The 10756-nt window shown below is 45.2% G+C and overlaps 1 protein-coding gene across 12 annotated transcripts in view; it reads right to left on the bottom strand.

Annotated features, from left to right (window-relative positions):
• The window catches only part of DPF3 (double PHD fingers 3), a 288571-nt gene that overhangs the window by 257500 nt on the left and 20315 nt on the right, over nt 1–10756 (bottom strand). The window contains exon 1 of one of the 12 annotated variants that reach the window (XM_019519129.1): nt 1248–1493. The exons of the other annotated variants lie outside the window; for them this stretch is intronic. The gene's annotated coding sequence lies outside the window, so the exon portion shown is untranslated. Of the gene's footprint in view, nt 1–1247; nt 1494–10756 lie in introns of those variants that run through there. 12 annotated transcript variants of the gene reach the window in all.

Raw genomic sequence — 10756 nt, 5'->3', positions numbered from 1 at the left:
AAGCAGGTCCAAGGAGGTGATCCTCCCCCTCTGTGACACTGGTCCGGCCACAGCTGGAGTACTGTGTCCAGTTCTGAGCACCGCACTTCAGGAGGTATGTAGACAGCATCGAGAGGGTGCAGAGAAGGGCCACCTGCATGATTAGGAGTCAGCAGGGCAGGCCCTATGAGGAGAGGCTACGGGACCTGAACCTGTTCAGCCTCCAAAAGAGAAGGCTGAGGGGGGATCTTGTGGCCTGTTATAAACTAGTCAGGGGGGGGATCAGCAGGCATTGGGGGAGTCACTGTTCCCCCAAGCACCACCAGGAGTGACCAGGAATAACGGTCACAAGCTGGCAGAGGGTAGGTTTAGGTTAGACATCAGGAGGCGCTATTTCACTGTCAGGGCGGCTAGGGTCTGGAACCAACTTCCAAGAGAGGTGGTGCAGGCTCCTACCCTGGGGGTTTTTAAGATGAGGTTAGATGAACACCTTGATGGGGTCGTTTGACCCCAGTACTCTTTCCTGCCATGGCAGGGGGTCAGACTAGGTGATCTGCTAAGGTCCCTTCTGACCCTAGAAGGTATGAAACTATGAAGTCTTCCAGTAAGAAAGGAACATCGAACAATTTAAGAGAAAAAAGATCTTGTTTTCATGCAAGTGTCTCTAGTTGTGGGATTGCTTTGAAACAACCTGGAGTTGATTTCTTCTCTCATTTACACTGATGAAACCACATTGATTTGACTGGAGTCACGCCTGCTGGCCTGTGTGAAGGAGAACATAAGATGACAGTAGTCTTTAAAAAAAAAAAACAACTAAAATAAATAGGGTAAAACAAGCCACCTTGTGCTACTCTGGCACAGTTTGGCCACCTTTAATTGATGTCCCCTAAGTTATCAGCTTCAATTTTATTAAGGTTTTTCTATATTCACTATACAGCATGAACTACGGTAATTTCAATCCACATGCAAAGCTCCTGCTGTCATGCAACAATAGAAAACAAAGAAGTCCCCTAAATCTTCTGCTCTGTACAGCATAATGTGTGCAGAAAACCCCCTTCTCAGCCTATAAAAGTGCCAGATAGAACATAATTACAAAAATAATAATTCACACTTAAACATGGCCACAGGCTTGCAGCCTTCAGATTCCTCAGTTTATATATACAGTGAGAGGAATAGAAATGCTTTATACAGTAGTTACCTTCTTTAGGACTGTGCAGGAAAAAGAAGGGCTGGCCTTTGTCCTGTCTTTACAAAAATATGACTCCTACTTTTGCCTTCAGGATTCTGAAGTGGGGGAGGAATGAAGTATGAAGATTTCCATCTGGCTCCAAGCCACCTTTCTGTGGTGGCTTTAATGGTCACTGGGTTTGCTGAAGAGGACTGCTTAGTCCATGTGTGATGAAGGTTTATATTGCTGCTGTGGTGCATGACAATAAAAAACACAACAGATGCTGAAAAGTAAGATGGGAGGCGTTTGAGCCAGCTCCTACAGAATGAAAAAGGAAAGAGAAAAATGCTGCACTTGTGTGGTTGATAAAGCACCATTCAGGTTTCTGTAGCACCAGCTACTACAGTTCAGATACCAGTTCCCTTACTCCCTACACTAACACCTTATTCCACAAGCTCCCCACTGACTTCAGTGAAATGAGTCAACTTGAGTAACAGAACCAGAATTTGGATCTAAGACACCACGTTTCCTTCCTCTTGAAAACTTGCAATATCAACACCAACTGTACTATGCACAGTACGATCCCGTTAATCAGGAAGTGCTGCAAAGGAGGACTGGGGATGGCTCATTTCTCCCCATCAACTAGAGTTCCCAATTAACAGACAACAATTCAATGGTAGTAGTGTTGTTGGAAGCTGCCAAGATAAGAGAAGCTATTATCTGCCCTAGGATAGAGATGGAACCTGTTGCCTTGCAGTGCCACTAGCAGATACAACTCTTGGACAATTGGTATGGTAACCTTGCCCACGTTGCTGAGTGGAAGGACCAAAACACCCAGCCAGAATCAGCATCCATGCCTTCCCATACATATGGTTATGGTAGTTACGGAGAGAAGCAGAGAAAGATAGTATGGAGCAGACACAAAGGAGATCTAAGCACTACTAGCTCTCCAGAAGGCAAACACCTCAAGCAGAATTACCACTAACCCTGTTCTGGGGCACTTAGTATCACTGGTGTTATATCAGTAGTCTAAGATGCATCCCAGTTAAACATGTTCCAACTAAATAAAATGGACAAGGTAGCAAAGTGTGCCTGCCCTCTGGCTGTCACATCATAAGAGTTCTCACCCTAGCAATTGAATGCCATTTCACAGGTAGAGGAGGAAGGTTTTCAACTAGTAGCCAGCACCAAATAAAAAAAGGGAAATAATAATTAAAAATTCAAGGCCTGATTCTCTCCTGTATTGCTCCTTCTTTGGTCATTCATACTTGGGTAAAGTAGATGCAAAATCCAAAAACATCTGCCTGGTAGTGAACTCCACTCAGTACAAGCTACTAAAGAATTAGGCCCCCTCTTCCACACAAAATGTCCTCAGCAATGACTGATGTGGCAAGAGCAGCACTGAAGATATAGGATGCGTAATTCAAACTGTTTTGGAAAATAGTCAATTTAGAAAGGTTACCATGAGCCAGCAGCTGCTCTTTAATAGCAAATCTGTTTCTGAACTCCTAACATTGTCAAACCATAACCCTGTCAATAATATAAAGGGTGCAAAAGATTATGACCAGCTCAGGACCTTAGTTTCCTTTCTGGGCAGGAATCCCAGCATAACAGATACTTACACATATTCTGTCCTCATTTTATCTAATTACAGACATCTCTCTAGGGGAGGGGAGGGGAAAAGAGGTTTGATCACCCGATTTTAGGTCACTTAGGCAAGGGATTGCTGGGATATGCATTGATCCAAAGAGTGCTGTAATATTTAAAAAATTCCCAGAGTCCTCTAGTAAAAAGATCACTCTTTTCCATTATACAAGTTGTTGAAGTCAGCCAATGGGAAAGAGTTAGAACATGCACTGCAATAAATCAGTACAAAGTGTATAGGAGTGTTTGAAATGCCAAGACATTGATTAGTCAACAATGCTATTTTTTTCCTAAGCATCATCTACTGTAACATCCTCTCTTCCCTCTTTTATATGTGTGTCTTGTACATACATATTTAATTCAAAATAAAAAAATCAATCAATGTAGTAAAAAAAATTAATAAAAGGTCACTTAAGAAAAGCAAAGTATATGCCACTCATTTAGCTTTTTAATTAGTTCATGTAAATTTGATGACAGATGCCATATTGTCAGTACAGAATATCACACTGTTGTATTTAAAAACTGAATGCAGACCTGGTTTAAGAAAATGAAACTTCTTTAAAGTGAAGGAATTGTAACTGTTTGTACCAGTTCTGAATGTGACCCTGAGCCCTTGTTATTTCAACAGAGTAAGCACAGCTTTGCAGTCTTCTCAACAGTACCAGTACCACCCCGCCGCCACCTCCTGAAGTGGCAGGAATGGGAGGGAGAGATACCACGGCAGGTAAGGGGAAAACTGGCTTGGTCCAGCACGGCTGTGTTTCTCCCCTCGCCCCCAGCATCATCTCCAGCTGCACTGCTTGGGACTGAGGGAGCCTCTTCAGCCTGGTGGCTTAAATCTGAGCTGGGCGAAGCTTCCCACCCCACAGCCCAGAGTGGCGTGGTGCAGCCGTGGCAGCTGCAGATGAGGGGAGGGAAGAACAGTCCCCCGTCCCGGCCACCCTACAACGGCTTGTTAGGCTGCAGCCCTGGGTACTGCACAGGGCAAGGGGCATGGCAGTGGTGGCTGCCGGGCTCAGGGCCTCCTGGCATCTGAGCTGGCCAGAGAAGCCCACTCTCCAGCCAGCCCCCACCTGGTGGGCCAGACAGCGGACAGCAGGGCCCCTTGGAGGGGGCAAGGAAAGGGGTTATTCCCGCTCACTCCAGCATCTGGCTGAAGGGACAAGAGGGGGCTTATTCTGCCTCTTGGTGGCAGTCGGGGTGGGCAGACCTGGCTGTGGACCCCCAGGGGCAGTGGAGGTAGAGGGGAGAATAACCCCCTTCTCTCCCCCTCTGCCTCAGGGGCCACGCTGGCCCACCTCTGCAGCAGTGCAAGGGGGGCGGGGATGCCTGGCAGACCCGGCTCAGCTCCCTGTCGGTGGGACAGGGAGGGGAAAATTAAACCCCTCTCTGGCCAATCCAGCCCAGACTGGCCATGCCCTACCACACAGCTTCCCTGCAACTGAGGGCACGCTCTAGCACCCCTGGTGCCTGGCTCGAGCAGCTGCAGGCATGTGCCTGCATGTCTCTTCTATTACAAACGAGTTCAACCTAGGCAAGTTAAACTAACCTGCGAAGGCTGAATCAATTCAGGCTCCCACTTTTTGAGTATCTGTCCCTAGACCTGGAGGCCAGCCAAGCCCTACAGCAATCTCATGAATGAGTTGAAACTCAAAAAGGAACCCCTAAAAGTGGAATCTTGGACATAGTATTAGAGAAGAGAATGAAAGTATTGCACAGGCATGCAGGGAGAAAACTGGAAGGCCAAGGCACAGTTTGAGATGCAGTTGACAGGGGGCATAAAAGGCAATAAAAAACAGATTCTACAAATATGACAAAAGTAAGAGGAAGACCAGAGAAACCAACGGTCCCTGAAAGAATGCAGAAGGCAATCTACTTACAGATGATGCAATGAAGGCTGAACTACTGAATGCCTTTTTTACTTCAGTCTTCACAAATAGGGGCAGCTACCAGATAAGCACACCTGACAGCACAGATAGGGAAAGGAGACAAACAGTGTAGAGTATTAGAAGAACAGGTTAGGAATTAATTAGAGTAGCTAGATGGCCAGATAGGTAGGGTACTGAAGGAATTGACAGAGGGAATTTCAGAGCCATTAGCTATCTTTTTTTAAGAAACCATGGAGGTTGGGGGAGGCCCCAGCTGACTGGAAAAGGGCCCATCTTTAATTCCTCAAGTACTCCATCTTCCTGCTCTTACAGATCAGCCAGCCAGACCTTGATACTGGGAAAGATCGTAGAGCAGGCCCTCAAGGAATCTGTCACAGGGCACTTAAGTGCCTGCTCCTAGAGGAGCAGTAACTGCCTGGGGAGAGCCCAAAGAACCAGTTGCCCAGATGCAGGTCGCCATGGCAGCTAATGATGAAATTAGCCTGCACCTGGTCAGCTGGCCGGAAGGGGCAGGGCCCTGGGCCCATATAAACCCCAGGGCAGGGACTAGGAGGCAGTTCTCTACTGGTGGCAAAGGGAGAAGGAGCCCTCCTGAAGCATGTGACGGGAAGAGGCCTAACTAAGTTCTCCTCTGGGTAATGTAGAGGGGCTGAGCACAACTTACGTAGCTTGTGTTATGTTATAGCCCAGGGGATTGTTTTGTTTGCCATTTTATAAGATTGGTGGTTTGGGTGAGGCTATTTAGGGAAGGAGAAGGCCTCACTGGGGGCCTATGGCAGCATGGGGACCCCAGCACCAGAGAGGGCACAGCATCTGGGGTGCACAGACCCTGGTGCCAGGGAGGGTGCAATACTTTGTGGGGCACAGCCCAGAGCCGAGGGGCGCAAAGACAAGGGCTGCAGAGAGCCCAGTGAGGACAAGGGGGTGAATTATAACAAGGTCTAGACATGACAATGCCAGTATCATCTGCGAGGCTTGGGGCGTAGAAGAGGGGCAGTTGGAGCCATGCATCTAGCCCATAAGGCTAGGGTGCCCTGAAACAGCCATTGTAAAATAGGACCTACAAGGGGTCTGGGAACCCATGGGGTTCAGAGAGTCCATCAAACCGTGTCCAAGAGGACTTAAAGGCAGCCTCCCTATCTTTATATTTTCCCTCAAAAGACATGGCAGGAAAGAACTGAGGGTGCCCATTGGGCCAAAACTGGCACGGTCAAGGGGCCTTAGGAGATCACGGCCGTCTTTGAGGACCCTGTCCCGTGACAGAATCCATTGTGAAGCACCTAAAGGAGAACAAGGTGGTCAGCAGGGATCCTGGTTCTCTCTCTTTTTTTAAATCCCCAACTTTCAAATTTAAAAAAGTAACCCAAAATCCACATTTTTCCATGATTAAAATGAAACACTACTAATATAGAGCAAAATATATAGTGGTGTTTCATTTTAAATCATGGAAAAATGTGGATTTTGGGTTACTTTTTTAAATCTGAAAGTTGGGATTTTTTTTAATCAGAGAAAGCCAGGATCCCTGATGATCAGGAACAGCCAGCATGGATTGATCAAAAGCAAGTTGATCAACCTGGTTTATTTCTATGAGAGACTCTATGGAAGGTTGGATAACAGTGGATGTGATATACCTTGACTTCTTAGCAAGACTTTTGACACTGTTTCCCATGACATTCTCATTAACAACCTAAGGAAATATAGACTAAGTTGGGTTCAGTAACATATAGCCCACAAGCCACATCTGGCCCACAGAGCTAAAGGGCTTTGCCTGTGCCTGCATTGCCACTGTTTCTTTCAGTCATCATCCTGCTCCCTGGCTGTGTGTGGACTTAGCTTCCAGTCAGTGGGGGGCTGCACCAAGGCCTGGAAGCTGCAAACTGCATCCACACTGCCTCTGCTTCTCTGGTCTGCCTTTTTCCCCCGCCTCTCAGCTGCAGTGTAGGCACAACACACCCTGAGCTACAAGCTGCATTTGCACTGCAGCTGGGGAAGGGGGTGAAAGGAAAGGGGAGAATGAAGAAGTGGCAGCAGGGCAGGCAGAGCTGGAAGCTGCATGAGCCTGAAACATCACCTCTTCCTGCACCCACACCAGGGCCAGACAGCAAGCTGCTGTTTCAGGGCCACTGCTGCTGCTTCTCCCTGCTCCCACCTCCCCCTGACTCCACTGCTTCCAACCCAATGGGGAGCTGACATGCCACCAAATCCACTTGGCCCATGTTGGACTATAACCAGATTGTTCCGACTCTCAGCTTCTTAAAGGTTGCCAATCACTGGACTAGATGAAAGTACTGTAAAGGTGGATACATAACTGCTTGGATTATCATACTCAACAAGTAGTTATCAATGTCTGTTTGGAAGGAGGTGACAACTGGAGTTCCCCAGGGGTATGTCTTGTTTCATTCAACAACTTCATTAAGTGGTTTGGATAATGGGATTGAATGCACGCTTAGCAATTTTGAGGATGACATCAAGTTAGGCAGAGTTGCAGACATTCTGGAGAGCAGAGTTATAAACCACAGGATAGACTGGGAAATGTGGTCTGTGATCATTTAGATGACATTCAAAAAGAAATAAAGTCCTACACTTGGGAGAAAATAATTGCATGTGCAAATACAGACTGGGAAATGACTGGCTAGGCTGCAGTACTGTAGAAAAGGACCTGGGGGTTACAGTAGACCATAAGCTGAATATGAGTCAACCGTGCGCTTTTGTTGTTGCAAAAGAAAGTCAACAGGACACTTGATATTATAATCAGGAGTGTCATTTGCAAATCAAAGGAAGTGACTCTTCCCCTCCATTTGGCACTGGTGAGGCCTCACTTGAAGTACCATGTTCAGTTTTGAGCCCCACACATCAAGAAGGATACAATCAGATTGGAGAGTCAGAGAAGTAGGGCTAGAAAGGACCTCCAAAGGTCATCTGGCCCAACCCCCTGCCTAAGGCAGGATAATCCTTATGCAAACCGTCCTATGCAACCTATAATCTAAACTCTGTATAAGATTCCTGTCAACCCTGACACAACACAGACCTAACACCCTAACCTGCCACAGGTAAAGCAAGGAAACCAAGACAGCATGAGGAAAAAGTGGTTAGGGGCATGGGAAGCAAAACTTAGGAGGAAAGTCTGAAAGAAGTGGGGTTATTTAGTCTGGAGAAGAGAGGACTGAGGGGGTATTTGATACCAGTCTTCATATACCTGAAGGGTAATTACAGAGAGGATGGAGACGAACTTCTCTCAATGGCCATACGGAACAGATTAGATGCAATGGCCCCAAGCTTCAGCAGGGGAAATTTAGGTTGGAGACTAGGTAGAACTTTCTGACTACAAGAATGGTAAAGCATTGGAACAAGCTACCTAGAAAAATTCCATCTTCAAAAGTTTTCAAGAACAGATTGGACAGACACTTGACTAGGATGGTTTAGCCAGATATGATCCTGCCTTGAGCACGGGGCTGAAGTAGATGACCCTGTGAGGGTTTTTTCCACCCTTACTTTCTTACACTCCTATGATCCTAAACTGGGTAGCAAACTTGCTTATTAAAAAATCAAAATCACAGTGGGGCTATATGACCAGAGAACAGCAAACACAATGTCCATATTTAAGATAAGAAAAAGTGACATGACCAACTACAGGCCAGTTAGTCTGACCTCACTAGCATGCAAGGATTTAGAACAAATCTTGAAAGGAAAGGCTAATCGGAGAGAGGAAAGCAAAATGAAATATGGTATGAAGAAATGCAACATGGGTTTACCAAAGTAAATTGTTCCAAACTAATCTGATCTCTTTAGTAAGGAAACTGAATTTCTAGTCACAGGAAATGCAGTAGATCTAATATACATGAACTTCAGTAAAATACTTTATTGGATGCCATATGGAAAACTATTGCTTAAGATAGAGAAGGTGGGAATTAACAGAACTGTAAGGTCAGTAAGGAAGTAGCTAAAGGGGAGACTGCAACTGGTGATGTCAAGAACAGAGCTACACAGCTAAAGAGAAGTTACTAGTGAAATTCCTCAGGGATATGGCTTTGCACCAATTTTATTTCATATCTTCATTAATGACTTTGGCACCAAAAGTAGGAGTGTGTTAATGAAATATGCTGATAATACAAAGTTGGGAGGCATGTTTAATAAAGAAAAGATCACTTGGGAGGGACTGGAGTAACAGAAATGGGATGAAACTAAGTATAAAGTATGAAGTCATTCACTTAGGGACAGATCCCATCTGTTAGGCACCTAAATGGACTTAGACACAAATACAATCCTATTCCACCATGCTCAAGTCCCTAGAAGCTGTTCCCTCAGAAAGGGTGGGAGGTGGGAAAGGTCTGCCTTCCACTTGCCACACTTGTGACTTATTGTTAAGCCCAAGATAATATAAAAGTAGATGCATCAGTGGTTTTTCAGGGACTCAAGCAGGGTGGAATAGGGTCATTTAAGTCCAATTAGGCATATTATAAATGGAATAGGAACTGGCCTTGGTATAACAACAAGACCTTCTAATGTAATCTGGGAACTCATCAGTTTGAAAATAACAGACAAGGAGAAAGACAGGGATGTATTAGTCAATCATAGAATAATTATCAGCCATCAATGTGATGGAATCATGAAAAAAGCAAACGTGATCCTAGAGTGGATCAAGCAAAATATTTCCAATAAAAATAGTGACTTAGTAAGACCTCATCTAAAGTAACACATACAGTTCTAGTCACCCATGTTCAAGAAAGACATATTCAAGCTGGAACAGGTGCAGAGGAAGAGGGCTGCTATGATGATTAGGAGAAAGGAGAACTTATTTTACATGAAAACTAAGAATGTGAAACAACAAAATAATTATGCTGTTTTAAATGAGGGGGGAAATTACTGCAGTTCATCTGCCCTCTATCCAACTGTCAGTGAAAGCTCACCCCAATAACTGGTGACCTGTTTCATTCCAGAGTAAATTATTTCAGTTTAGTTTCACTTACTCTGAGATAAGAGCAGACAGATGGAACAGTTACACCAGATCAACTCTATGGACTCAGGGGTGCTAAGCCCTCAGCCTCCCTTTAAAGCAAAAAGAGTTTGGCTGCTCAGCCTATCAAAATGATTGATCTACATAACGATATCATGAGGAGAACACGATGGAGGAAGAATGCTATTTAAGCTAAAGAACAGTGTTCACTCAAGAACAAATGTGTCTAAACTAGCCCTGAACAGTTTTAGGCTAGAAATCAGAAGAAAGATTAAGTCATCAGGGCCATGAGGTTATGGAAGATCCTCCCAATGGAATAGTGGGGACAAAAGATTGCCTAGTTTTAGGCTGGAGCTTATGAGGGATGAGTTTATGAAATGGATTGTGTGACATTTGCCCAAGAAAGCAGGGCACTGGACTAGGCTGCCCAAGACATCCCTTCTGTCCCTATTTTCTATCAAGAGAATCTTTATCTTATCATCTGAAGATGCATACAAAGCAAAAACATTAGTGCCAAATGAACTGGTAGATTTTAGGATGTAGGCACCCATCCAGACTTAACCCTGACTATACCCACCTGCTTTAAATAAATCACACATTCCAACCTGTGCTCAGCTGGTAGTGCAGCACATAGGAACTGTAGAAATGCAAAGTTCAAGTCCCAGTCTTCACCTCTCAGTTTCTAGCCCAACATACGTCAGATGTTGCTGCCACAGCCATGCTTCCAGCTGAGGAAGCCTGGACAGTATTCCCATCAGAGCTTGTTAACATCAACCACGGATCAGTCAGCATCTCCAGTAATGAGGCATCCCACCTCCATCCCCTTAGGAATTTCCCCATCTTTCAACTCCCAGCTGCATCAAGCAGATGTAGTCTTAACCTTTAAGAGGAGACATTCCTTGCCCTCTATTTCAGATCGTCATTTGATTGCTAGGTCTCTAGTTGAGGCCTCTTTGGCCTCTTTCCACAGTTAAGCACCTGCTCTGCGGTCAAAAGTTTCAGTAAATGGCAGGATCAACTTTAAACTCAAACTCCTGAGTGGTGATTAAAACTGTGTAAGCCACAAACTATGCAAATCTGTATCTAGTTTAGGGTTTGACATGGACAGCACACCAGATGAAT

Source organism: Gavialis gangeticus, unplaced genomic scaffold, assembly GCF_001723915.1.
Source record: "Gavialis gangeticus isolate Ggan-Ray unplaced genomic scaffold, GavGan_comp1, whole genome shotgun sequence".
Classification (NCBI taxonomy): Eukaryota; Metazoa; Chordata; order Crocodylia; family Gavialidae; genus Gavialis; species Gavialis gangeticus.
Note: the sequence above shows the minus strand (reverse complement) of the source record. Positions and strands in the feature narration are given on the sequence as shown.